General features: G+C 40.8%; 1 pseudogene; it reads left to right on the top strand.

The window, feature by feature from the left end:
* The first annotated feature begins 15777 nt into the window (after positions 1-15777).
* LOC140521843 (5S ribosomal RNA) lies at positions 15778-15896 on the top strand (annotated as a pseudogene).
* Positions 15897-22415: the final 6519 nt, after the last annotated feature.

Genomic DNA, 22415 nt, shown 5'->3' with positions numbered 1-22415 from the left:
ATCTATATGCATGGATAGGTGTATTTTTAACCCATTTTCTTATCCATTAATATATTGCATCTCCTTTTCCGTAAAGAATGTAAGTTCTTTGAAGGCAGGAACTGTCTTACTTTTGCATTTGAATCTTCATTGTCTAGCATAGTGTTTGACACATAGTAGGTCCTTAATAAATGCTACTTGATTAACTGATGATTGTACATTTTAGTGTTTCTCTCTGCATAGAGATGAATCTTGTGAACCTGAGTTGCTGTATCAAAGGAAGGAATATTCTCAAATCCCATTCTGACCTTTGTAGGTTTCAAGGTTTTTACATTTGGGCTAAAAAGGAGGGTATAAAAAGCTTTCTTCAGTACATACACCCTTGTCCTCTCCTCCTCTGCTCAGTCCTCTATAACTTCCCTACCTGTCCAACTCTACCAAGAAGTTCCCTTGATGGGGCTGAATCAAGGAAGAAGAAGAATTTGCTATAGTAAGGTCACCCCATCACTTCTGATCTCCAGAGACAAGCCCCCACTCACCACCCCCACCTAGGTGACAACAGGGAAAGTAGGGAGAGGAATCAGGTCCTTTCATTGACCTTCTTGCTCCTACCTCAGTAATAGTATCTACTGAAACCTCTTACTACGCTCATCCCATGGCCAAACAGCTCTCTTCCCCTTTGATTCCTATAGCACTGACTGTCTATCCCACTCACTTCACATTGAGCACAAGCCTAGCCAATGTTGCATATTATTACCTATAAATATCTTCTCCCTTAACATAACTTTAAGATACAGGACAGCAGGTTCCAAAGCTTACTTGTTTCTGTGTTCCTCCAAAGCCCCAAAACAGCCCTGGACCCATTGTGGGGGTTTAGTAAGTGTTTCCATGAGTGTTGACCATGATTTGACACCTCTAATCCCAATCTCATAGATGTAAGCCTTTCCTGACATAATAATATTGTTCCCTCTGTTGTATTTCCCTGAGAGTTTAGTCAGTTTACTCCTCCAAATGCAGCTAAGCTTGACATCAAGTCAACAAACATTTATTAAGAACTACTGTATGGTAGAGTAGATAGCAGATATCTATCTGGGGGTAGAGCCAAGATAGAGGAGAAAATGCAGGGAATAACCTGAACTGTCCCCCAAACACCTTTAAATAATGCCCCCCAAACAAATTCTAGAACAGCAGAAGTCAAAAAAGGACAAAGTGAAGCCATTTTCCAGTCCAAACAACTTGGCAGGAAAGGTCTGTTGCACCAGAGTGAATGTGTACTACAGTCCTGCATAGGCCATGACAGTGTAGACTGGGGCCCCACAAACCAGGAGCAGGTCTTGAGAAAAACTGAATCAGTGGCAGCAGTGACGTTTGAGGATCTCTCAGCTCACAGATGGTAAGGTGGTCAGACAACTGATCAGAAAGAGATTATAGGGATCCCTTTGCTGGCATTGGGGGGCAGGACTCTGTTATACTGCCTATACTTGGATCTGAGTTGCAGTCCTGGGTCTCAGTCTCAGGGAGAGAAGAATCACTAACACAGCAGAGCTTGTAGCTACAGTGGAGCAGGGAGTCTCTTCACAGTTCCATGGAGGAAAAGAAGGCTTGTAGTTGTTCAAAGACCAGTGCACAGTGCAGGAGAGTAGTAAACATACCTCTCCCTAAATCATACCAATTTGGAAGAACCAAAAACTTACAAGTCCCCAGAATTACCTCTGAAAACAGCTGCACAAAAAATCTGGAGCTTGGGATGGTGCTCCCTCCACTCTGGAAGCAGAGACCCATTTTCGTACAGAGTTAAAAGTCAAGAAATGGGCTGCAAAATGAGCAAACAGCAGGAAAAGATCCTGAGTATAGAAAGTTATTAAGGGAAGATCAAAACACAAACTCAGAAGAAGATAAAAAAGTCAAAACTCCTACACCCAAAACATCATGGAAGAGATCAAAAAGATTTTAAAAATCAAGTAGGAGTGGTAAAGCAAAAATTGGGAAGAGAAATAAAGAGTCAGTAACTTGGTAAAGGAAACACAAAAAAATACTGAAGAAAACAACACCTTAAAAAACAGAGTAGGCCAAACAGTAGAAGAGGCACAAAAATCCAAGAAGAAGAATGCCTTGAAAAGCAGAATTGGCCAAATGGAAAAAAAGATCTAAAAATCCACTGAAGAAAAAAACTGCTTAAAAAGTACAATGGGCTGGTAGAAAAGGAGGTACAAAAGCCCACTGAAGGAAATAATTCCTTGAAAATTAGATTTGGGCAAGTGGAAGCTAGTGACTTTATGAGACATCAAGGAACAACAAGAGAAAATCAAAAGAATAAAAAACACAGAAGAAAATGTGAAATATATCATTGAAAAAACAAATGACTTGTAAAATTAACCCAGGAGAGATAATTTGAGAATAACTGAAAGCCATCATCAAAAAAAAGCCTACATGTTCTTTCAAGGAATTATCAAGGAAAATTGCATTGATACTCTAGAACAAAGGGTAAAATAAAAATTGAAAGAATTCACTCACCACTTCCTGAAACAGATCCCTCACAGAAATATTATAGCCTGATTTCAGAGCTCCTGAGTCAAGAAGAAAATATTGCAAGCAGTCAAAAAGAAGCAATTCAAATACTGTGGAATCACAGTCAGGATAACACAAGATTTAGTAGTTTCTACATTAAAGGACTGGAAGACTTGGAACCTGATATTCTGGGTGGCAGAAAAGCTAAAATTACAACCAAGAATCACTTAGTCAGCAAAACTGAGTATAAACTTCCAGGGGAAAAAAAGGATATTCAATGAAATTGAGAAATTTCAAACATTCCTGCTGAAAAGACTAGAGTGGAATAGAAAATTTGACTTTCAAATACAAGACTAAAAAGGAGCATAAAAAGATAAACAGAAAAGAGAAAGCATAAGAGATTCAATAAGGTTAAACTGCTTATATTTCTATTTGGGAAAATGTTACTTGTCACTCCTAAAAACTTTCTCATTATTAGGGCAGTTACTTGACACTCACTAGCTGTATGACCTTGGGCAAGTCACTTAACCCCAATTGCTTCATCCTGGGTCATCTCCAGTCATCCTGACGAATATCTGGTCACTGGATTCAGATGGTTCTGGTAGAGAAGTGAGGCTGGTGACCTGCACAGCCCTCCCTCACTCAAAACAAAGTCAAGTGCAAGTCATGTCATTATTTCTCTGATGGCATGGTCTTCTTCAGCAATGAAGGACAAACACACACACACAGGTGGGAGTTAAATATTATGAGATAATATCTAAAAAAATAAAATTAAAGGGTGAGAAAGGAATGCACTGAAAGCAAAAAGAACAGGTAGAATAAGGTAAATTACCTGATATAAAAGAGACCCAAAAGAGATTTTATGGTGGAGAGGAAGATGAGAGAAGTGGTGGGGTGGGAGTAAGAAACACAAACCAAACTTTCATCAGAATTGGCTCAAAGAGGGAATAACATACATACTCATTTGGGTGTAGAAATTCATCTTACCCTAGAGGAAAATAGGAGGGAAGAGGATAAGAGAAGGAGTGGTGCTGATAGAAAGGAGAGCAGGTTGAGGGAGGTAAAAGTCAGAAGTAAAACATTTTTGAGAATGGACAGGGTGAAAGTAGAGAAAAAGTAAGATAAATAAGGGGGAATGTAGAATGGAAGAAAATACATAGTAATCATTACTCTGAAGAGAATTACAGCAAGTTTCTTTGATAAAGACCTCATTTCTCAAACATATAGAAAACTGAGTCAAATTCACAGAAGAGACATTCTTCAATTGATAAATGGTCAAAGGATATGAATAGGCAGTTTTTAGAAGAAAAAATAAAAGATGTTTATGGTTATGAAAAAATGCTCTAAATCACTATTGATTAGAGAGAAATGCAAATTAAAACAACTCTGAGCTATCACCACATACCTATCAGAGTGGCTGATATGACAGAAAAGAAAAATGATAAATGTTGGAGATATGAGAAAATTAAAACACTAATGCACTGTTGATAAAGTTGTAAACTGATTCAATCATTTTGGAGAGCAACTTGGAACTATGCCCAAAGGGATATAAAACCATGCATATTCTTTGAGCAAGTGATAACACTACTAGATCTATATCCCAAAGAGATTTTTAAAAGTGCATAAAAATATTTATAGCAGTTTTTTTAGTGGTAGCAAAAAATTGGAAATTGAGAAGATGTCCATCAACTGGGGAATGACTGAATAATTGTTGTATATAATTGTGATGGAATACTATTGTGTTGTAAGAAATGACAAGCAGGATGCTCTCAGATAAACCTGGACAGACTTACATGAACTGATGCAAAGAGAAATGAACAGAACCAGGAGAACATTCTACACAGTAACAGCAATATTGTATGATGATCTACTGTGAATAGCTTAGCTATTTTCAGCAAATACAATGATCTAAGACAATTCTGAAGGACTTATGACAAAAAATTCTATCCACTTCCAGAAAAGGAACTGGTAGAGCACATTGAAGATACTTTTTCTTTGTTTGGGGTGTGTGTGTGTGTGTGTGTGTGTGTGTGTGTGTGTGTGTGTGTGGCAGGGACGTTACCCATGTTTTGTTTTACAGCATGACTTAGATGGAAATGTGTTTTGCATGACTACACATGTATAACACATGTCAAATCACTTGCCTTCTCCATGAAGGGGAGCGGAGAAAGGAAGAGAAAGAATTTGAAACTCAAAATTTGAAAAATAAGAATGTTAACACTATTTTTACATGTTATTGGGAAAAAATTTAAATATTAAATTTTTTTTAAAAAAGAACTACTACGTGCCAGACACTATGCTTTTCAATGAAGATACAAAGAAAAATAAAAATATAATCCCTGCCCTCAAAGAACTTATTCTAATGGGGGAGAAAATGTTAAATGACGAGCGAGGACAAAAATGAAAAAAGGGATTATGAGAAGAAAAGGCAGTAGGATTAAGAAGGTGAGGGGAATCAATGGGTTCTTCTTTCCCAAAAATCTCATGAGGGAAAGGTTGAATGATGGCCCAAGACTGACAAACTATCTCTGACTCAAGAGCCACTTTCTTTCATCTGCCTTTGTTGCTGAGAATCAAGCAGTCAACAGATTGAATCTGTAGTCAAGGTCCTAGTCAGCCCTGGGCCTCTCAAGGCTCTAGGATCCATCCTTGGGCTCCTCTAAGCATAGGTTTCCTGAGAGTCTGAAGTAACAGCTCAGAGGGAGCAGCAGTCCCTGCACCTTCTAAATCAGAGGTTTGTAGTCCAGGGTCCATGGATAGATTTCAGGGGGTCTGTAAACTTAGATGGCAAATAAATGTATGTATGCGTATATATGTATGTATATATATGCATATATATATACATACATATATATATATGTATATACATCTTTACTTTCGCTAAGCTTTGGTTTCCCTGGTAATCATACATACTTTACCTTTTACTTTCAAAAACATTATTCTGAGGTCTCCATAGATATCAGTAGATTGCCAAAGGGATCCATGACATAGAAAATAAGTTTAAGAACTCCTGTACTAAACTATTTGGATTTCCAAGGTCCCTCATCTGCCCTTAAGGCAGTTCTCTGGAGCTGGCTGAAAAATGGCATCCATAGGAGGGCAACTGAATGCAAAATTTTAATGTGGTTCTGCCTCCACCCTTCTCACTCTTCATCCTAAGAAAACTAAGAGCTTCTCTTGCTGCCCTCTTGTGACCTAGACTGGGATTACACTTGCTCATTTGATAACTGGAGACAGCAAAAAGTGTTAGGAAATGCTACAGCAGCATTTCACCTCAGGGTTCAGTTGCTAGACTAAAATCAAGACATTCACCAGGAGGAATTGCACTACGTGTCCACCACAACTGTCCAGGTTTGAAACCTCCAAGTCATCTTTGATTCTCCCCTTTCTCCCCTTTATACATTCACCAGTTGCCATCAGTTGTCATTTCTACCTTCACAGCATCTCCCAATGCTCCCAGCGATTTCCAGTGACTCCCAAAGAAGTTCACCTTCCTTTCCACTAGCAATGCCAGCATTCTATTGCCCCTTGTTTCCTTTATCTTGACTTCACAGAGCTCTGAGATTCCCTATTTGGTCCCTTCTATTCACTTACCTCATTCTATCTTGTATTGTAGTTATTTATATACCTCTCATCCTCTTTCAGATTAGATTATAATAATAACAACTTACATTTTTCCAGTGCTTTAAGGTTCAGAAAATTCTTTCTTCACACAAAACCTGTAAATTTGAGTAGTATAAGTACAATTATCCTCATTTTACAGGAGTGTGTACAATCAAGACTCTAAGAGGTAAATTGTCCATGATCACTCATCTAACAAGTGTCACACTTGGAATTTAACCTGTGGATAGAGTGAAATGGATGGAGTACAGGACCTAGAGTTGGGAAGACCTGAGTTTAAATTGGACCTCAGACACCTCAGACCTTAACTTCTCTCTGTCTCATTTTTCTAAAATGTAAAGCAGAGATAATAATAACATTTACTTTCCAGGGTCGTAGTGAGTGTCAAATGAGATAATATTTGTTAAAGTGCTTAGTACAGTGCTGGTGCATAGTGGGTGATTAATAAATGTTTGTTTCCTCCCACTACCACCTCTAGTCTGCTTTTTCTAAGGTTAGTGCTTGTCAGTTACACTTGAGAGGAACCCTGCAATTTTTCATCTTTGCATAGACCACTACCATGGACATGGTGAAAACTTAATAAATAGTTGTTGGATTAAATTTTATTTGTTGAATTAGTGCTGTATAATCCTTTCATTTATCTCTAATTGGTCTCTGGGAACTTCTATTCTGGTTGCTACTAATGCTTTCTACTCTGCTTCATTCCATAATCTGAGATACAATGGTGCAGAGGTGGGGAACCTGTGACCTCGAGGTCACATGTGGCTCTCTAGGTCCTCAAATGCGGCCCTTTGACTGAATCCAGATTTCACAGAACAACCCCAAGGACCTAGAAGGCCACATGTGGCCTTGAGGCTGTAGGTTCCCCACCTCTACAGTGTGGTGAAATGGAAAGAGAAATGATCAGAAGACCCAGCTTTGAGTTCCAGCTTTGCCACACGTTTGAACTTGAGCAAATCACTTCATTTCCATGTAACTCTATTTCCTTATCTGTAAAATGAAGAGGTTGGACTAGGTGACTTCTAAGGTCCTTCTCAGCTCTAAATCTACGATCTTATGATCCCTCTATCTTAACTCTCTACCCATGACCTCATCTCTGACTTTCCTAAGACCATGAGGTCACTTCATTTTTCCTTCACCTCTGTCTCTCCATTATTCCCCCTGTAGTCTGGATTCATGCCTGATTTATTCATCTTCACCTTCTTCCTCTCTCCTGTCTCCTTTCCCTCAGCTTAATAAATCAGCAGATTTCTCCATTTTAAAACCACCACAAGCCCAGCAAACATTGCCTTGGCCTTAGTAGCTGCTTCCTCCCCCAACCTTCTTTTGATTGCCAAATATACCTACTGTCTCATTTCCTCATCACCCATTCACTCCTTATCTTACTTCAATCTGGCCTCTGGCCTCAACATATAGCCAAAACTTTTCTCTCAAAGCAACCAATGACATAAAAACCAAATCCATTGTTCTTTTCTCAACTTAATCTTCATTGACCTCTTCCTTAGCATTTCCAAACTGGAACTCTCTCTTCTGAGCTTTCCATACTTTCAACTGATCATTAGCTGTTTGCCTCCGATGTCCTGCCATTATCTCAAACTCAACATCTTGACCCCATAAACCAGATTCACCTCCTAACTTCCTTATTTCTGTGAATAACATGAGTTATTCAGGTTTAAAACCTTGGTTATCAACTCTTCCCTCATACTCAACCCTAATATAATAGCCAATCAGTCAGAAGAACCTCCCCTTTATTACTTCACAATTCATATACAATCCCTACTTTCCATATCCACTGCCACTCCCTTAATCTAGACTCCAATTACCTCCTATCTGCATTACCATAGCTGCTTCCAGATAGTCTAGATGCCCCTACCTCAAATCTCTTCCCCCTCCAATCCTTCTCATACTAATCTTAAGGTTTCCTAAAATGCTGATTTCATGATTCTACTTTGGGGCTCAAAAATCTTCTGTGGTTCCCAACTACCCAACAGGTCAATATCTGCCCTCATTAACCTGGCATACAAAACTTTCTAAACTCTATTGATGATGATTTTTTTGAAATGTAAAGGAATCACAAATGAGTTCATCAAATAGCTTCATGGAGAATACTTGAATCACACATGTCTTCTTTTCCAAACTTACTTCTTCCACTCAAGGACTGCTCCAGACAAAATGGTAACGATTTACTGTCCTCTGAATGTGGCATGTAGAATTCCATCTCTGTCCTTTTGCTCAAAATGTTTGCCCCCTCTCTGGTGGGTAAGCGCTACCTCTCCGACTCACATACTGTCCTACCGAAATCAAGCTCCACTTTCTTCATAAAGACTCCCTTGAACAGAATAATTACTGACATCTTCCCTTCCTGTGATCTCTTGCAAAGAGCATGAAGGAGCTCATAGCACCATGGAGCTTCCTATAGTCATACAGAGAGAGCGCCAAACAGATATCCAGGAGTTCAACAATTCAGTTGAACAAGTAGTTATTGAGCATTGTACTGTGTCGAGCCCAGAGGTGGAAACAAAGATGAATAGTACAGGGTGGAGCTCACAGTTTCTCCTAGGAAGATAAGCAATAAACAATCCTAATACATTGAATGGAGTGCCAAAGGGCACCAGAGGGGCAAAGTATGATCTGAGTTCTGTAGGAAGATGGGGAAATATATACACACATTGGATTTGTTTTATCCATCTCCTGTATAGCCTAGTTGAAGGGTTGATTTTAGAAAAGCACAATAAGAAAAGCAAGATATCAATGAATTCGGAGCTGTATTTCCCCCATCCCCAAACCCAACGGATAGAGTTAATTTCTTCTACCCAAGGCTGAGACCACGCCCAAGCACCCGTAGAGACAGGGGAATAGGGTACTAAAGAAGCAAGGATTTCTCCCAACACACGGACCCGTAAAATAGCATAATCTCCAGTCCGTTACCCTACGCAAACAACCCCCCTCCCCAGAAAAACTGGGGACCTCTCAGATACGCAGTCGCAGTCCCCAGAATCCGCGCGTAGCCCTGGGAGCTCCGAAGTTCACAAGGGAAAAGTTGTTGAAAAAAGGAAGTGGTTAAGTCACCGTACTTTGCTCTTTCCCTTCGCAGCGTCACACCTCCCCATCTTTTCAACCAACACACACACGCTCGCGTGTGCACACACATTTCACAGATATAAGCGCCACACACGTACACAATTCTCCTACACACGTGCACAGAAAGTTTAGCACACAAGTGTATATACACTACACACACAACCTCCCCCTCCACCCCCTTCATCCTCGAACAAATGCTTCCTCCCATACAGGTACACTTACGCATGAACACACAAAAACACGTACGGCGCCTCCTGCCCCTGCCCCCTACACACCCCCGGCATACATGAAGGCTCTTGCCGAGTGCAGGGATGAGCTGAGACCTGACAGGGACTACCCGAAAGACTGGAGGGGCAAACGCTAAGGGGCGCTGCTCTCTCGCCCTTTACCTAAGTCCTGCCTTCTCCTTGTGGAGAGACAGAGGGCCCGGGGATAGCCTAGAGAGAACCTGAGATTGAGTTTGGGACTTCTGCATCCTACACCTTGTCTAATCAGACTCTCCTTCCCCACTGCCCGCTTCCACCTTCCCAATTTGTTTTCCCAAGAAGCGAAAATTGTTGATTCTTGCAACAAATCACTGACTTTCAAGACAACTCCATCCTGGGTTGAGCCTACCCTGGAGGCTACTCGCGAGCTGCAGCCTCCCCAGTCTCGAGTCGGAGTCTGGAACAGATGAGAGTAACCCTAGATCCAAAGCAGAATGCCGGTAAATCGGAGCTGTTGGGCAGCTTCAAGAGTCCAACTCCAGCCGCGGAGCATAACGGGGAGGCAATAAGACAGAACCATGGAGAACTCAGGGATTCTAGTACTCACTCAGCCTTGCCTTTAAAAGTTCCCTGAGGTGGAGGGAAGTTCAGCTTCTTCAAGAGCGCAATTTATCGAATCGGATCACTTATGGAAATGACAGAGACGCTATTTAGAAAATAAAAGTTTGCTTGTTTTTATCCTGATTTTAACAAGCACCAAATAAACTAGGCATTTCCATATACATAGTAGAATAGAAAAAGAGAACTGTATATGAAATTGCGGATCGCTATTATGGATGGCTAGCTCTTATTTTTTAAGTATGCAAAAAAAAATTAAACTTATAGCTTTCAAAGTTGCTGTTCTTGTCTGTCCTTTCTGGCCTTCCTTCAATTCACTTCTCTATCTCTAAAAGGGGGGGGAGGGGGCGGGGAATGGGTCTGCGATCCCCTTTTCTTTCATTTGTGTCTTTGCTACACCATCCTTATTCTCCTATACCCTACTACCCTTTCCCTGGGGGAATCAAAGACCCACCAAGCCCTGATAACAAATAACATTGTCACACAAAACAATTTCCTGCTTTGGCTCAATCCAAAAATGCATATTTTACTTTGCTTTTTAAATCTATCCAGAGAAGTCACTGCTTTTAAAGGAATCAAGTCAATATTTTATCAAAGGTCTTGCCTTTGATCTGATTGAGAGCTTAGATAACTGTGCTCGGATTCTCTATCCCTCACCTCACCGCAACCCCCCATCACCACCACCACCATCATCATCACCACCACCACCACCACCACCACCACCACCACCACCACCACCACCACCACCACCACCACCACTCTGGCCCTCGCAGCATTTGGAGCTGTAAAGAACCTCAGAAATCCAAAAGAAGCACAGAAATGGGAACCAGATCCCTCGCTCTGCCCACTACTCTAAGGGCGCCTCTGGCCTAAGAGATCTCTTTTCCCGAGATTTCCTCAGAGCTAGGTCTTGGACTCCTCAAGCTGCAGCTGATTGGCCAAAGCAACTGACTTCGACTTGTTTTCCACCAGTCCACTAACAGTAATATAATATAATATAGTTAATGAATATTTATTAAGCACCTACTATGTTCCAGGCACTGTGCTAAGCTCTGGGAATACAAAAAGAGGCAGACAGTACTTGCCCTTAAGGAGCTCACAATCTTTAGGGGACAGACAAGATATATAGGGGATAAATAGAAAAGAGAAGGAAGGCACTAGAATTAAGAGGGGGCTGGGAAAGTCATCCTTTGGAAAATAGAATTTTAGGATTTTAGTTGAAATTTCAAGGAAGTCAACAGAGGAAATGAAGGAGAGCATTACAGGCACGGGGGGACAACTAGAGAAAATGCTCTCTAAGTATCTTTCTGCCAGTCTCCAATCCTCCATAGTCAATGCTGTCATTACTTATTTGTAGAAGGTAGTAGAGTCAGCACAGAAAGGACAAGGTGAAATGGGAGGATACTGTGCAGTGGAGAATCTACTTCTGCACCCTCATTTCTTAGTTCCCTTCTGCCCAGCCTCCACATCAACTGGGTACTTGGGGCTGAGGTGGGATGGGAAACTGGGAAAGGTTTTCATTTCCTGAAAGGCCCCCTCTAAGACTTGCCCTTTTATGACTGTAGGTTTGGAGGGTGCTTGCACCACAATGAGTAGGAAAAAAGGACTCTAAAGCAAAAGAGAAGGAAAAATTTGGAGGTAGGGCATGGTGGCTGTCTTCAAGTACTGAAGGATTGTGTTATAGAGAAAAGGATTAGATTGACTCTGCTTGAGTCTCCAAAGGGTAGAACTAGGAGAAGACCATATTAAGCTATTCAAACTGTACAAAAGTGAAATGAGCAACCTTGGAAGCAAGTGGGCTCCCTCTCTGGGGAAGTCTGGATGGCCTGTTGTGAGGTATGGTGTAGAAGGAGAAGTGCCCTGAGGTTGGAGTTGGACTAGATGATTTCTTGATGTTCTTTCCCTTACTGTGATTCCATAATTTGGTAGTCTCTTCTTCCTTCTTGTTTGCAGTGCTTGTAAAACTTCAAAAGAAATAAATGATAAAATCTTCGAGTTAAAAAAAGCCTTAGAAATATTGATTCCATTATGTCCAAAGGGCTATAAAACTGTGTATACGCAAGGAGATCATAAAAATGGAAAAAGATCCACCTATGCAAAAATATTTATAGCACTTCTTTTTGTGGTGGCAAAGAATTGGAAATTGAGGGGATGCCCATCAGTTGGGAATGTCTGAACAAGTTGTAGTATGTGAATGTAATGGAATACTGTTGTGCTATAAGAAATGATGAGCAGATGGACTTCAGAAAAACCTGGAAAGACTTACCTGAGATGATACCGAATGAAGCAAGCAGAACCAGGAGAATGGTGTACACAGTAATAGCAACATTGCGCGATCAACTATGATAAATTCAATTCTTCTCAGCAATACAATGATCTAAGACAATTGGAAAAGACTCATGATAGAAAAGGCTATCCACATTCAGAGAAAGAACTATGGAGTCTGAATACAGATCAAAGCAAACAATTTTCATTTTTTTTCTTTCTTGTGGTTTTCACTTTTGTTCTGATTTTCTTTCACAACAGGACTAATGTGAGAATATGTTTAATATGATTGTACATATATAACCTATATCAGGTTGCTTGCTCTCTTTGGGAGGTGGGAAGGCAGAAAGGGAGGGAGAAAAGAATTGGAACTCAAAGTCTTATAAAAGTGAATGTTGAAAACTATCTTTACATGTAATTGGAAAAAAAATTATTGAGAGAAAACTCCTTCCTTCATTGTACAGTCTGGAAAATGAAGGCCCAAAGCAGGGAAATGAAGGGTCCAAGATCACATCACAAATTAGTAGCAAAGTAAGAATGTCCAGTTATGTAGTACTAATCTTTTGGGGTATTAGTTGTCTCCCCAACTTGGGCTGTGAGTTCCAGCAGGGCAGAAACCTTCCTTCATTAATTCTGCCAACCTTTACTAAATACTGTTCATCACTGTGCTAAATACCATCTCTAATTTGTCATTATATCTTCCCCCTGCCCCACAGTACCTATACATATATTTGTTCCATTGACATTGACTTAATTTAGTTCTACTTTAAACTTCACGATGGTTTCCTGGGAAGAATGACTTGGGAGAGAATCCTGAAGTGGCTAATCTGGAATTTACCTCACAGATCAACTTAACTTTTTACATTTTTTTGTTTTGTTTAGTTTGTGTTTTGTTGTTGTTTTCTGAGGCAGTGGGGTTTGTGATATTGTGACCAATCGCCCAAAGTTCCAGAAACTTTGCTGTGTTTAAAAGAGGAAATCCCAACAATGAAATTGGCCTGAGACCACTTCAGAACCCAAGGTCTGGGCTAAAATCATACCTGTCTCAACTATGGAGAGGGAACCAATCACATAGTTAAAAAAACAGGCCTTCTCTATGAGACCTATTTCTGCTAGAAAAGCCTCCAGAACCTTTCCACCGAGAAACCCTTCTCTAGAAGGGTTTCCTGGTCTCCATTAATTGTGAAACACATTGTCTCTTCAAGCAAATAGCTAGCACAATTATTTGGGGGAGGTAGGGAAGGGTTGCAGCCCTGACTTCCCCTAAACCATCCTAGTTCCTTAGGAACTCTCTTCCCATGATTCTTTCCAGACAATGGGCTTCTAAACTTGCTGGACAACCTTGCTTTATGCTGTCCCAGGAATGACTGTACCTCAGCAGCCTCATCTGTTTATTGAGATGCTTTGGGAGAACAGGCTTAGGATATTCGAGAGTTGTGTTCTAATGAGTTAAGGTGAGAATCCATTTACTGCCCAGTTTCTATCTGCCTGGACCCCAGATGCCTTCTGAGAGGGGAACCCCACCCTTCATACTCTCCCTTTTTGGCCTGGGGCTGGAGGGCAACACCAAGCCTAATTCAGATGGTTCCTCTTTGTCCTTAGCTAGCTTTGCTGCACAGATCTCTCAGCTTTGCAGCCAGTCTTCAGGTCCTGGGTAAAGGAACATATCTTCCTTCTAGGCCCTACTTCCTCCTTGCCGGGCCTTCTCTGCCTCAGACCTGAGCTGCTGCTGCTGGCTGGCTGGGCTTTTGAATGCCTGTGGGCACCCAAGGGCAGGTAGAATTCTTTTCTTTCCTCTAGAAGGGTCTGCTCCTTCAGCTGAGGGTTTGTAATCTGACATTGTGATTTTTTTCCACCCTTGTTCTTCTCTCCCGGGAGGAAGGAGGAGGGGAAAGAGATTTGCTGAATCATTTAGGAGGAGATGGTGGTAGGAGGTGTTGGACAGGACAGAGACAGCTGTGGGGCAGTGATAAAGCCTATCTGAGTCCATGCACAAAGGTCTCTAAAGACAGGCTTATGAAAGAAACTCCGACCTGGCTTGGGTTTTCAGCTAGGATTGCCTAGCCCCTTAAATAGCAAGTCCAGGCTTTTTAGTGTTTTTCTTCTCACTGATCAGGCCACCCAGCCAGGGTGGATGAAAACTAAGAAACTGATAAGGTACCTGGCAGGGTAAGCCTGTAGGAAGTGCTCAACTGTCAAGTCACCGATGGGACTCTCCTGACCACAACCCAAGCTGGATCTGGAAGATGAGGGAGAAGGAGGGAGCAGGGTAGGGAGCTGCTCTCCTGTCCATCAGCCGTCATTAAAAGGGTAACATGTCCATAAAGATCAAAAGATGATAGACTACAGCTAGAAGAGATCTGAGAGGTCATCTGGTCCAACCCCCTCATTTTATGAATGAGAACTTAGAACCTAGAGAAGCAAGGTGACTTGTCTAAGATATGGATGGTAATTAGCAAAGTGATTCCAGGTAGTAATCAGCAAAGCCAGGAGGAGAGCCCAGAATCTCTGACCCCAAATCTAGCCCTCTTTCCACTGTATCAGTAACAACTTCTGCAAATTTGTCTTTAACTTTTAAGTTCATGGTGCCAGTCCTCCCTAGATAGAATTGCTAAGGCAGGAGCTTGAGTGGTGGCTGGGGAAAACTGTATTGTCATGGTAGAGGTCAGAAATGGTCTTCACAGCTGAGACTTGATTTGTGCTGACAGTCTGCAAAGGGGGGAGGGAACTTGCAGCCTAGGCCAAGTGCCCCTTTAAGTCCTCAAGTCAGGCCCTAGGGCCTGACTTGAGGACCTAGAGGGCCACACATGGCCCAGAGAATGTCAGAGCTGGAAGGAACCTTAGAACTTAGAATGCCAAATATTGAAGGAACCTCAGTACACAGAATATCAGAGCTGAAAGTGACCTCAGGATATAGAATGTTGAGCTGGCAGGAACATTAAGATTTGGTCAAGTCAACAAGCATTTATTAAGTATCAAGGCCTTGTGCTCAGCTCTGAAGTTACTAAGAAAGGCAAAAAATAAACAAAAAACCTATACTATGTTCTCAAAATCTTATATCACAGTCTAAGGAGGGAGGCAATCTGCAAATAACTATGTGCAAACAAGATACATACAGAATAAATTGGACATAATTTCATAGGAAAGTCACTAAAATTCAAAAGACTGGGAAAGATTTCTAGCAGAACGTAGGCCTCTGTGTGTTTGTCCTTCGTTGCCAAAGAAGACCATGCCATCAGAGAAATAATGACAAGACTTGCACTTGATTTTGTTTTGAGTGAGGGAGGGCTGTGCAGGTCACCAGCCTCACTTCTCCTCCAGAGCCATCTGAATCCACTGACCAGATATTCATCAGGATGACTGGAGGTGACCCAGGATGAGGCAATTGGGGTTAAGTGACTTGCCCAAGGTCAAACAGCTAGTGAGTGTCAAATGTCTGAGATAGGATTTGAACTCAGGTCCTCCTTACTCCTGCACTGGTGCTCTATCCACTGCACCACCTAACAGCCATACCACCCTGAACGCACCCAATCTTGTCTGATCTCAGAAGCTAAGCAGGGTCAGGCCTGGTTAGCACTTGGATGGGAGACCTCCTGGGAATACCAGGTGCTGTAAGGTAGGCCTCTAGGTGAGACCTGAAGGAAGCCACAAAGAGAGATGAGGAAGGAGAGAATTCCAGGCTGGGAGGGAGACTGCCTGTAAAAATGCTCAAAATCAGGAAACAGAATGTTGCATGCTAAATAACAGCAAGGAGGCCAGTTTCACTAGATTGAAGAGTATTTGGGAGGGAGTAAAGTATAAGAAAACCAGAAAGGAAAGAAGGAACCACGTTATAAAGGGCTTTAAAAGCCCATCAGATTTCCTATTTGATCCTGGAGGTAATGGGGAGCTGCTGGAGTTTATTGAATTGGGGGGCAGGAGATAACATGGTCAGAACTGCACTTTAAGAAAATCAATTTGGCAGATGGATGGAAGATAGACTGAAGTGGAAGATGTGTCAAGGAGGCCAACCAAAAGGTTATTGTAAATGATCCAACTGTGAGGTGATGAGGTCCTGAACCAGTGTTAGCAGTGTCCATGGAGATAAAGGGGTGCATATAAGCAATGTTTCCAAGGTAAAATCATTAGAAACAGATTGGATATGGAGGGTCAGAGAATATTTCAAAGTTTCAAGGCCTAGATTTCTAGACTAGATAACTGGGAGGATGGTGATTTTGACTTTTAATGTCAAAGATAGAAGGGACCTTTGAAAATAGAATGAAAAGAAACAGAACACAGAATATCAGACATGGAAGAACTCTGGATCCAAGGTTTTTATCCAAGATAACCTTATTCAAATCCCTAATTTTACAGATAGAAGAATTGAGGCCAGGAGAGGGGAGATTACTTGTGTTAGCTCACACCTCTAGTTAAAGAGCTAGAACTAAACCCAGGTCTCCTGACTCCTGGTCTTTCATTCTTTTCACTGTACATTGATTTGATTATAGAGGATCTTCTCCTACCCCTCTCCAACAGCTAATAAAGCTGGAATCTATTTACTTGATAAATATCATGGGAATAAATCCATCGGTGGTCAGCGTCTTCATAAACCCAGAAAGTGTTCCCTTCTATTCTCCAGAAAGAAAGACCTCCTTGGTTTAGAATGTCACCAGAATATTCTCATACCATGATCACAACTCTCCACTTCCACCTCCCAATTCTTTATGATTCCTAGTTCCGTCACTTCTTCCAAGAGTATATGGGGGTGGTGTATGTGTATGGAAGATATGGATTTTCAGAAGCCCTGGCACTGCCTATACTGCTTCTCTCTTTCAGTTTCCTCCACCTATTCACAAGTCCCTCAGAATGCTCACTCTTATTTTCATTCTTACCTCTTAGAGTTCCCTACAAAGGACATAACTTGGGAACAGAATAGACAAGTCAGTCCTGCCATATGCTTCCCCAAGCTGTCTTTTTGCCTGACTGATTTCCAATCCCACCAGAGTAGGGTGGGCAACCACAGCTCATGGGGGAAGGGGGGGTGATTGATGCCCTGAGTCAGTGACCACTTCCCCCTCACCAGTCCAAAAGGAGGCCCCTGGGTCAGGAAGAGCTGCCCACCATGGTCTCTTCCCTTCCTGCTCCCCAACTGAGCTGAGAGATAAGTTCTGGCCTCTTTAGGGAAAAAACTTTTAGCTTAGTCCTCCCCTAGAAATCATGTCAGAGTTCCTAATATAGAGGAGCCTGAAGAGTATGATAACCCTCTTTATTTTTAAATGATCTGGGAGGAAGTCTAAAGTCACAGCTCACATAAATAGTTCAAAGTTCCAGCTTGGAAAGACTGTGGTGACAGCTGTCAGAGGGTTGATGGCTCAATCCCCACCCCTACCCTTACCTCTACTACTACCCCTTCTATTTTGCCTAGAGTAGGGCACTCATTAAGACCAGGATTCCTAGCCTTTCTCAATCACTTATCTGGGCATTTGTCAAAACCAGCTAGGATGCAGGAAATATCTATCTCTTGGTTCTGTCAATTGTTTGTATACAATTCCCTCTCCCAACTAGGTTCATGGGATCATAGGTTTAGACCTGGAAGGGGCCTTGAAGATGTAATCCAACACCCTCCTTTTATAGATGAGGAAACTGAGATCCGAGGAGATTAAAAACTTGCCCAGGTCATGCAGATTATAAGGAGCAGAGTCAGGATTTGGACCAAAGTCATATGATTCCAAATCCTGCCCTCTTTCCATGCTGTTTCTATGGGTGTTTTGATAAGATGTGCATACATTCTGATAAACACTATGCTTAACATAACTGAAGTTATGTTGCTAAACCCAGCAGGTAACACCAGCTTCAGGACAGAAATGTTTCAAACACTCATTGTCAGCTTATATACATCTTTTCAAAGTTTTACTGCTTCATGATACCCTTTGTTTTTCCCCATTTCCCAAGGTTACCCACACTGAGCCCTCCCTTGAAACAAAGAAAAGATTAAGTAAGCCTTTTAACCACATCTAAAAAACCTATGTACCATTCCACATCTGTAGTCCCCCAACTCCTTACCAAGAGGAGGGAAATATATTTCCTATCTGTGCTCCCAAACCAAGATTAGTCATTACACTGGATTGAGTTTAGCTGCCTTCTGGTGTTGGTTTGTTTTTCATTTACATCATCGCAGCCATGTGAGTCAATAAACATTTGCCTCTACTATGTGCCAGGAACTGTGTTATGTGCTGGGGACACAAAGAAAGTCAAAAGATAGTTCCTCTTCTTGAAGGGACTAAGAGATGTAAGGTATAAGATTGCACAATCTAATGGAAGAGACATGCATAGTAACCTCTTGGTTCTGCTTTCGTTACTTTGCATCACTTCAGTCAAGCAAGAAGTATTTACTAGATACCTACTCTGTGCCAGCCACTGTGCTCAGCACTGGGGAAACAAATACAGACACATCCCTATGCTTTTTTGAATTCCTTATTGTCATTATTTTTATGGTACCATAATATTCCTTTTCATTACTGTACCATAACTTATTCAGCTATTCCCCAATCAGTGAACACTTTAGAAATTTCTCCCCCTCAATGTTTTGCTATCACAAAATTACAACTATAAATATTTTGAGCGTGAATAGGACCTTTTATTCCATCTTTGACCTCCTTGGGCTATATGTAGACTTCAAGGGACTTTTTTCAATTCCTCCAGTTTTTAGTACCCTTCCCCATCACTGGGCATTAATTTTTCTGCATTTTATCTGTACTTAGCTGTAAGTGTATTACATCTTTCTAGTAGAATATAAACTTCCTTTTTAAAAAAAATTAAATTTTATTGATATCATTCATTTTTATATCACCTACAAATCCCACTGTAATTCCTCCCCATTCCAAGAGAATCATCACTTATAATAATAGAAAAATGAAAGGGGAAAAAGTTCTACAACATTTTTTTAAAGTCTGACATTATATTCAGTAGTCTAAATTATGGACACACTCACACACATTTCTAAAAAGGAATTGGTGGAGGTGTCTTCTCATATCTCTTCTTAGGACTCAAGGTCATGTTGTAGTCATGTATGCTGGTTTCCTGGTTCCATTATACCAGTGTTACATCAGTTCACATAAGTCTTTCCAGGCTTCTTCAAATCCATCATGCTCACTGTTTCTTAGAACAGAGTAACCCCATTGCATTTATGTATCACACTTTGTTTTGCAGCTTCCTAATTGATGGGCGTCTACTTTGCTACCCAAAAAATGTGCTAGGAAGTGTTTTGGTGTGAATGGGGCCTTTCTTTTTGTCATTGACTTCATTGGGGTATATGCCAAAATGGAGTCTCTGGCTCCAAGGCTATGAATATTTTAGTCACTTCCCTTGCCTAATTCCAAATAGTTTTCCCAAATGGTTAAACCAATTCACAATTCTACTCAATGTAAGCTTTTTAAGGAAAGAGACTACCTCATTTTTGTATTTGCTCCCAGGACCTAGCAGGAACTATTATGTGCCTGGCACACAAAAAGCATTTATAAAGCACCTATGATAGGTGCTTTATAAATGCTTATTGAAACTTAGATGAAATGCAAAAATGTGCCTCCCACTCTGCTTTTTGGAGGTGGGACAAGGAGGGTGGTATGTCACATGTGTTGTCAGAATCCATAGTTGTGTTAGTTAATTTTGCTGCCTTGCTCTTTAATTCTTTCTTTCAAGGAATATCAGCCAGTTGACTAGCATGTATGAAGTGTTTACTCTATACTAGGCACAAAGTTAAACACTGGGAATAGAAAGAAAGACAAAAAAAGTCTTCCCTGCTCTTGAGGAACTTATGATCTAATGGATGTGTTACTGAGTAAGGAATAGATGAAGGATATATTTGGAAATGAAAAGGACCTAAAACAAAATATAAAATTAAACATTTTAAAGTTTTTTTTATTGCTTCATTAACTGTGGGTCAAAAGATAATTAATTTAATGATCTTTATTGCAAAATTCTCAATAACATTGGAATGGTTTTCAAGTTTAGATCTCTGGCCACAGTGTATTAGATTCTGTGTCTTCCTGTATGCCCTCATGCATTGACTAGTTCCCTCTCTTCAATGCATTTTTATTTTGGAACTGCTTACTACAGACTGACATGTACAGTTGTTTCTGCACTCTGTATTTAGTTGTTTTATCTCCCCCATGTAGGACATGCAAGACTGGAAAAGGAGGTGGACTGGTCATCTAGAAAGAATGAGGGATCATGGATGAACAGCCTCAGTGCTGCACTGATACCCATAACATAGCAAAAGAAGCAGAGAAAATCTTTCAGCATGTTGGTAGATCTCTATGAAGGGCTTATAGGAAGACACAGGTCAGAATGGCAATGAAAGAGGTCTGGAGGATTTGCAATAGGAATCTGTGGAGAGAGTACTACCTCCAATCACCACTGTAGGAGCTCACAGATTCATCAGAAAATTGAAGTAAATCCCTCAGCACTCACCACAGTGTGCTGCACATGGAAGGCACCTGCCATGTCTATTGAAATGGAAGTCCTGTTTTCCAGGTAATAAGTATCAGGACAATTTGTGTTACTTAACTATGCTATTTTAATATAGTTACAGGTTTTATTGGTTTAACTTCAAAACCATGCTTCTGATATCTTTGTACCTCAATAATATTTGCCTTTGGGTCTTTAAAATCTAGTTGTGTTATTCAACTATCAGATACAGTTTTGACATTTTGAATGTCACTTACTTAACAATATTCCAAATACATTCCCCTTGTAATCCTCAACCTAGTATTTAATCCCCTCCAAAATATGGCTTCCATCTGCCTTTAAAATCTTATTACAAATTAACCCTTTTCAAGAACTCTCATATCCAACTGGCCTGCTGTTTCCTTTACAATGTATAACACTTCCCACCGCTGAGTTTCTGTAGAAATATCCCACTCATCTGAAATTTATTCTCTATTTCTCTGTGCCTTACAGAATTTCCAGATTCCTTCAAGGCATAGCTCAGGTACCCACTCCTATATATAAAGACTTTTCTTCCTCTCCAGGCTGCACAGAAATCTCTTCACCCTGGAAGTTCACTCTACCACTTGGTTTCTCACACTGGAAGTACCCTCTATCCCTGTGGCCTCCTCCTCTGATTGATTGGTTCTTCCATTTTAAGGAGGATATCAGTAATATTTTCGTTCTTCTCTGTGTTACTTGTATCCTACCATTCTCTACCATGCATTTCCCCCTCTGCCATTCTCCTTTTCCTTTTCAGCTTTTGTAAATATATTGTCTTGCAGTAGTTTGCTTCCCTGAGGGCAGGGACTATCTGTATTCCAAGTGGTGCCTGGCTAGTACAGTATCCAAGCACTGTGTCCAGCTTATAGTAAAAGTTTAATAAAGCTTTTCTTATTCTTTGCAATTATTAACACCCACTAGATCTTGTAATTACTTTGTCTATACTTATTTCCTTAGCAAGCCACACTTTTGGATCAGGAGAAAAACTTTTATTTTTATTTCTGTATCCCCTGTTCCTGGCACACAGTGGGCACTTAAGAAATGTTTGTTGAATTAAATTGAATAATAGTTCAGATTCCTATAACTAGTACGGTAAGCATTACCAAGTGCTTTACTTACCCCTCTGCCCCCAAGTAGGTAAGTGCATGCAAATAATCTTTTCCGTATTTTACAGATGAAGGAACTTAAGCTCAGATAGGTAAGGTGACTTCTCTAGGGGTGTGTCCTACAATTAGTTCATATCACAATCAATTAAAATTCTGACTAAAGCCAACTGGTGGCTTTATTATACAATAGTATAAAATCATTGTGTGTAATTGCATTGTCAAAGTTCACATAATGTATATGTTTCATTGAAATGCCATGTATAAACACATACATACATGTATGACTTGTGAGTAAATTGAATTTAAGTGAGTCAGAGTTGCACAAAGTTGTTAGACTCACTCTTGCAGAGACTTAGAAGTCCAGCAGCAGGACAGAAGTCAAGACACCTGATGATGTCCTGGGGTGCATTTGATGACCTTGGTGTCTTAGATGTCTGACCAAGCTAGCTCTAAGTGCTCCACAACACCTGCTTTGGCCATTTTCATGGCAACTGAAACAAATTCTTATCTACCCATTCCGACAGGGAAAGTCTTTACTTGGGGTAGACATCCTCCTAACTCAGAG

This window comes from Notamacropus eugenii, chromosome 1 (genome assembly GCF_028372415.1).
Source record: "Notamacropus eugenii isolate mMacEug1 chromosome 1, mMacEug1.pri_v2, whole genome shotgun sequence".
In the NCBI taxonomy this organism is placed as follows: domain Eukaryota; kingdom Metazoa; phylum Chordata; class Mammalia; order Diprotodontia; family Macropodidae; genus Notamacropus; species Notamacropus eugenii.
The sequence above is the reverse complement of the archived record's forward strand: the minus strand, read 5'-3'. Positions and strand labels throughout refer to the sequence as shown.